This window comes from Echinops telfairi, unplaced genomic scaffold, assembly GCF_000313985.2.
Source record: "Echinops telfairi isolate 266 unplaced genomic scaffold, ASM31398v2 ScPeMD7_5868;HRSCAF=6743_1, whole genome shotgun sequence".
Lineage (NCBI taxonomy): Eukaryota > Metazoa > Chordata > Mammalia > Afrosoricida > Tenrecidae > Echinops > Echinops telfairi.
The window spans coordinates 6,020,098-6,027,354 of NW_022109768.1; the positions used below are offsets into that span (position 1 = coordinate 6,020,098).

At 42.9% G+C, this 7,257-nt stretch overlaps 1 protein-coding gene across 1 annotated transcript in view; it reads right to left on the bottom strand.

Moving 5' to 3' along the window:
- FHIP1A (FHF complex subunit HOOK interacting protein 1A) overlaps positions 1-7,049 on the bottom strand; it is a 240,037-nt gene extending 232,988 nt beyond the window's left edge. The window contains exon 1 of the mRNA XM_045295804.1: positions 6,946-7,049. The gene's annotated coding sequence lies outside the window, so the exon portion shown is untranslated. The remainder of the gene's footprint in view (positions 1-6,945) is intronic.
- Between the last annotated feature and the right edge of the window lie 208 nt (positions 7,050-7,257).

Sequence of the window (7,257 nt, forward strand, 5' to 3'; positions counted from 1 at the left end):
GACAAATGTGGTCCCAGTCCTGTTGTTTTCTCCTCAGGATTGTTGATTTTGCCTATGTAATAGAGACAGAAAAAATAAAGAGAAGGGGGAAACAAGCCTATAAACAGTTCCAGGCCTCTCTTCTGACCTTTAAGAATGTTTTCCGATTGGGTCTGATGATGTTCCAGGTGCTGCCCTCTGAGTCTGAAGTCTATTTGGGGGTTCCTGGAGGATTTTGTTGCTTTGCTCCCTTTGTTGCTCTGTTGCACTCCCTTCTTATTTCACCCCGGTGTTCAGGGGTCGGACCGGGCACTATTCCCACACTGTCTCCAGTGCTGTTCCCTGTAGCACTGTGGGTCAGTGAGGGGATGTCCTGTCTCATGATGGTGCTGGCCCTTCAGTCCACTCTGCGCATTGGCTGCTCTGAGCAGGAATCTCATCCTCGATGCTTGGTGGGCCAAGATGAGGTCTGTTCTCTCTCTCTTCCCCTCTTAGTTTGCTCCCATGTGGTCTGGGCAGACCCACCACTCTCCCCGTGCTGTATCTTCAGTGCTGTCCTCTGCAGCGCATTCTTCTGGGGAGGGGGTCGACGTAGCTGGGATTGGGGCCAGCCCCACATGCCTTTCTGTTAGTTGCTGCTCCACGCCCGCCCATATGCTGCCCTCAAGGCTTGGTGCACCCGGTTGAGATCTGGTCCCTCTCTCCCTTTCCAGTGGAGACATAAACAATAGCCTCCCCATGGGTGGGATAGTGCACTGTTCCCTCACTATGCATGTCCTCTTTTTTTTTCTTTTCTTCCCCCTCCTTTTTAGTTCAGCCCCCTTTCTTGATGAAAACCCTTAAGTAAACTGAAATCAAAGGCAATTCCTCAATCTAACTCAGCATATATGAAAATCCAATCATCAACATTATACATAAAGAAGACTGATAGCTCTCCTCCCTGGAATCAGGAACAGAACAAGGTGTCTTGTATCACCACTTCTATTGAATATTGTGCTGGAAGTCCTAAGCAAAGCATTAAGATAAGAAAAGAAATAAAAGGTATCCAGATTGAAAATAAGAAATAAAATCATCTGTACGTGCAGCTATGTCCTACACATTTTTAAAAATGCCAAAGAATCCATTAAAAACAGTCTAGAACTAATAAAGGGCCTTAGCAAAGTTTCAGGGAACAAGCTTAACCCACAAAATTCAGGTGCATTTCTGTGCAGCAGCGATGAGAAATTTGGAAGAGAAATTAAGAATACAAAAGAACATGTATGAGAATAAAATACCCAGGAATAAATCTAACCAGACACTTATAAAATGAAAAATATCAAGCACTGCAGCAAGAGGTAAAGAAGACTCAAATAAATGAAAAGATATCCAATGTTCATGGACTGCAAGATTTGCTACTGCTAAAATGCCAATACTACCAAAATGATCTACAAATTTAACATAAACCCAATCAAATTTCCAATAGCCTTCTTCACAGAAACCGAAAAACCAATCCTCAACCTCATATGGAATGACAAAAGACCGCAAATAGATAAAACCATGCTGAAAGTAGGAGGATTTACACTTCCTGCTTTTAAAATATACTATAGAACTACTGTAATCAAAACAGCCTTGTATTGGTCTAACAATAGATGCATAAAGGAATAGAAAAGAACTGAGAGTCCAAAAATAAACCCACATACTTATGATGAACTGATTTTTTTTTACAAGGGTGGTTAGACCACTTGATGGAGTCTCTAAAATAAATGGAGGTGGGAAACTTGGATTTCTGCATGACAGACTCATGACTAACACTCTACCCCAAAAAACATACTCAAAACGGATTAAGAGCCTCATGTGCATAGCTCAAACGGCAATGTTCTCTCTCCTAATTTGGTGAGTAGCAATAAAAAGGTGTGAGTCCTAAAGACTCACGAGCAACCATCTCGTGATGGTATAACTATCACTGCCTCCTCATCCAGAGTAAATGACAGTGACAGAAACATTTAAGAGACGTGGGAATAATGAATCCGATGGATGAAATGATGAAAACCTCCACCTCCATGGCCCTGGAAGCAGAAGAAGAACTAGATGATGCCCACCTACTTCCACCATCTGCTCTGAAAATGACCACATTGGAAGGGCCTGGAGAGGGAAGGAGAAAAAGTATGAAATAAACCCAGAAATCTTAAAAGAGCCCAGGCTTACTGGTCAGATAGGGACTAGTAGGACCCCTAAGACTATAGCCCTTAGTCACCTTCAGGTCTGGAGTTGAACTCAACCCCATGCTAAAATAATCAACCAGTTAAGATCAAAGGGGCAGCATTTACCCAGGAATGAAGTTCAGAGAGTTAGGAAAGCAGGAAGGATGGCAACAGAAAACAGAAAGGAAATAGGGTAAATGATGGTAAATGCTGGGAATGCAATGGATGAGTTGAAATAAGATATGTAGGAAATACTAGAAGTAAAACTGATTTTCTGCTATGTAAGCCTTTACCTAATTCACAGTAAAAAGTTTTTAAAAAAGAACCTAGAGGTATAAACCAAAACCATAAAATTCTTAGGAAAATAAACAGGGGCAATGCTGTCAGGACTAGCCTTCAACAATGGTTTATCTATATAATAACAAAACCACAACTCATTCACTACCATCAAATCAATTATGACTCGTAGTGACCCTTTTGGACAAAAGGGTTTATGAGATTTTAACCTTTTGGCTTATAAGATTTTAAATCTTTACAGGAATAGACAGCTTCACCTTTCTCCTTTGGAACAAGTGGTGGGTTGGAACCACTGACTTTGTGGTTAGCAGCTCAATGCATACTACGCCACTGTGAGGAACAGAAGGATTTCTCTTAAGTTGTCTCCCCCAAATATGTACCAGACTTAGCTGCGTAAGAATGACTGTACAATAGGTGATCGGTGAAAGTAGGTCAGAGGTTATTCTCCTTAACATCAGCCATCTATAGTGGCTAGACTATTAGTCTAACTCACCCTAAATAAGACCCACTCCCTTCTGATAAGGATAGTGGTGGTCTGTTTACTTGCAGGAGATACCAGAGAGGGCAAACCCGCCCAAGGATGACCAAGGTTAGGTAGCCATTATCAGCTGTCTAGATCAAGCAGACACCACTGTTTATTCCCACAACAAATGTGGGCACACCCCTAGGTCATCCCCCTCCTATTGATTGTATTGCCTAGGTCGCTAACCCTCCCTGTGACTTAGGTTATTGTCCACTATCAGGGGACTTGCATGCCTCCCAGAATAGTATGAAAAATCACATTGATTAAGGGTAACACTGTACGCTGATTATTCAATTGGTGTCAGTAGGTTATATAATCTGTAAAACGTTGAATTGGGGAAAGCTGTGTGATTGATAATTTGACAACCATGACCAAAAATAGAAAAAGGTGGCTGCTGACGCTGCTTGGGCACAAATCAAATCTCATGGCACTTGCTTCCCTGGTTGGAGCTGTATCGTCATGCTTTCACAGGACATACCAGTAATTTGCCCAATAATGTAGTTAGTGTTTTTGTTCTACCTCCTTCCATACTGTCTGAGGTCTTAAAACTTTGCAGTAGCCAGCTAAGACAAAACAATTGGTCTCTATTCACAGGGAGCAACAGAGGAAGGAGAGTCAACAGGAGAAGGAGATAGAATGTGTGGTTAACTGCCTCCTTTGCCATAAGACCAGAACTGGATAGCACCTACCATTGTTGAAGAGTGGTAGAAGAATCATGATCAAAAGGGAGAAAATGCAGAACAGAATTTTAAATTCCCATGCATGCTATACTTTCCAGAGTTACACCCACTACTGGGGAATTGATTCTGACTCAGAGGTGCCCTGTCCAGGGTTTCTAAGGCTGGACATCGACTCGGGAGCAGACAGCCTCATACTTCTCTTACGAGCAGCTGGCCACCAACCTTACGAGCAGCTGACCACCAACCGTGCAGTTAGCAGTCTGACGTTCACCTGATGAATCCTGAGACTGCTGCCCTGAGAGCATCTTCAAACCTTAAGCCGCAAAGATTCCCCTGAAGTCTTAAAACTCAACAGCAGTTGAACTTAGCTTGCAAAACAAGTCTGCCTTAAACATTACACTCCTTTAAGATCTATATGGGAACAAATGGACAACAGCTACCCAAAACATTAGGTAGAAACTTCCATGAGTTTATGTTAATGAATGAGAAACTGCCATCAAGCCAATGCTGACTCGGAGTGACCCCCTGTGCATTTCTAAGACTAACCATGACAGGAGTAAAAAGTCCGGCCTTTGTCCCTCAGAACGTCTGGTGGTTTTGATCCGCTTACCACGTGGAATGCAGCCCAACTTGTACCACGACTCCACCGGGGCTCCATTCTGAATGAGAAGCAACTCGGAAAAGGAAGGGGAAAACGGTGTCCAAATCGAAGAATGTACTCAAGAGAGCTGAATTGTATTTGTAGAAATGGGTGAGTGGGCATGTCTTGCTGAGTACATTCTTAACAACAACAAAATAAATGAAATTTAGGAGGGAATGAATAAATAGAATACATTTCATGCCCCTATGCCTCCTTTTCCCTTGCATTTGGAGAATTCAAAACACTTCACAAAACCTCAGGCCGACAGGAAGAAAGCATATTTGTCTGTTTGAATGCAAACTGCCAAGCAAAACCATCATCACTGTGTTCGCTAACAAAATGCCGGGCTGGATGGTGAGTGACGCACAGCTCAGACTATGGGCCAACCTCTAAAGCTTCATCCTCAACTTGAATAAGGTACCTGAGGGATACTTTGTTGAATGGACATTTCACACCGCAGACATTCCATGAGATTTACATTTGGGCTCTGGTGAATACTGAAAGTACCTCGGACTGCAAAAGCAAGAAACAAATCTGTCTCAGAAGAAGTGCAACCAGACGCTCCTTCCAGGAAGGATGGCAAGACTTCCTCCGACACACGTTGGACGTGCAGTCAGGCAAGCACCAGGCTTGACTGAGCAGAGGGGCAGGAAGACGAGAAAGGCCCTCAATGAAACGGACTAACACTGGCTGCAGCAATGGCTCAATCACTACAACTGTGAGGGTGGGGCCGAGCTGTGAAATGTTTCAGAACCAACTCAAGGGCACCGAACAACCGATCTGCCACCTAGATGCCAAAACCACAAGGAGACTTCAAAAAGTTCATGGGAAAATTCCATGAACTTTTCATTCCATTTTTCCATGCACTTTTCAAAGTCACTTTGCAAATAGATGTATACATTTGCATCCAAAGAAAAAATATGTCCAGTTCAGATTGAGCAGCAAAGTTCAAGTAACAATCTTACTCAAGTCCATTCTCAATGTGACCTAATAATGAATCTACTTGGGATGATAATCCTGGGTCAAAAGAACCTCCTAATAATTTTGGCACTGCTTTACTCCAAGCAAAAAGAGGAACCAGAGAACTATACCAGAGCTTTAAAGCAACAAGGATACATTCTAAGTATGTAGTACTGCTCATTAATCAGCATTTATAAAATTGGGAAAAGCGGAGGGCAGAGGAAATATGCCTCACTAGCAAAGAAGCAAAGCACCTTCTGGAGAGTGCAACTTGGGACAAAGTGCACAGTAAATCAATTAGACTGCTGCCTTAGCAGACAGCCACATGAAGAGAAAGGGTGGCATAGAAATTGTGCCACGTCGGTTTCCTGCAGACCTAGGCAAAGATCTGGCTTCACTGCACCTGGTTGTTGGTGCACACTGATGGCACTAACTGGCAAATGCAGATCCTCAACCCTGCTCCCTACTCGCATTCTGACTCTCAACCTCTAGATTGGGACCTAGGAACAGGAAAACTTTAATAAGCGATTTTAAATAAGTATCCTGAGAATATTTTGAGAAATATCACAAACCATTCCCCTAGGAGACCATTTATAAAGCCTTAGAGGGGTACTTTGTATGGCTCTCTAAGTATCATCTTATCTAACCTAATTAAGTTGAGTCGATTCCTACTCACAGTGACCCCATGGGTGTGAGAGTCGGACTGTGCGCCACAGGGTTTCCAATGACTGATTTTTCTGGGGACCCTCTGAATGGACTCAGATCTCTGACCTTTCCGTAGCAGCCAAGCTGGCTAATGGACTGATTACTCCACTCAGATGCAAAAGCCCTCTCCACAACACTGACAATTATTCGATATATGAAAGAAATCTGGAGGTGGGAGGGGAAAAAAGGAAAGAAATACCAACATTCATACAGTAAAACAATTAATATATGCTTATAGAAGGTGGAATCTAGTAACTTATTTTAACAAAATGACTATTGTTTGAAACTTAGCGTCACCTCTTCTTGAAATTCACTTCCAATCCAGTGCAGCAAAAAAAAAAAACTACTGCCACAAGTCATGTTCCATTAATAGGGACAATGTATGGGATTTTGAGTCTTGGCAAAGCTATGTAAGAGCATAAAACCTCATCTTTCCCCTACAGAGTGGCTGGTGGGTTTGAACCATCCACCTTGCAGTCCAATACTTTACCCAGCAGGGGCACCAGGGCTCCTGACTCTAATACCATGCATGCACCTTCAAATACATTCACAAATCACAAAAAGGACAACGGTTGCATTAGGTTATTGCCCCCTCTTGGTTCTGATCAAAATTAAGAGCTATCAGAAGAACCGTTTGGAACACGGAATGTTCATGTCAGAAGCCCTGCTGGAGTAATGGTTAAGTCACCGGCTGCTACCCAAAGGGTCAGCGAATCAAACGCAGCAGCTGCTCTGCAGGAGAAAACCTGGTGGGGTCTGCACCTCCTTAAAGACTGACAGTTAATCCCTGTCCTGAGAGCATCACCGCGAGTACGAATTGACTTGAGAACAATGGCATTTGGGTAAAGTTCACTGGGAGCTTTAAGTTCAAGTACATTTGTTTAAAAAAAAAAAAAGGCTATATATTGCTGAGCATTACTGAGCACCTATCAATAGTGCTTGATAAGCACTATTATCAGAAATAAGAAAAGAAAATACTACCTGTGATGGCTCACTTCCAAGGCCTCCTGCTGAGCTGTATTGGCTCACTGCATGGGTCAAGGAACAGAAGAGATTCCAGTAGCACTGGCACGGCTGGAGGCCCCCAAAGATTCCCAAAATCTATAGAAGAGATAAGAAACAACGCACATCATTTTTTGTCAACTGTAAGAGCCCAGTCTAAGTGTCTCTTGTTTCCTACCCTCCCCTCTCCTACCACGGGGTGTGCAATGAGTGGGTTCTCCTCAGATTGCAGTTGCTGTCATTATAAAAAGAGAAGATAAGCAAAGAGCATATCTTTAGAGAGAAATTGGA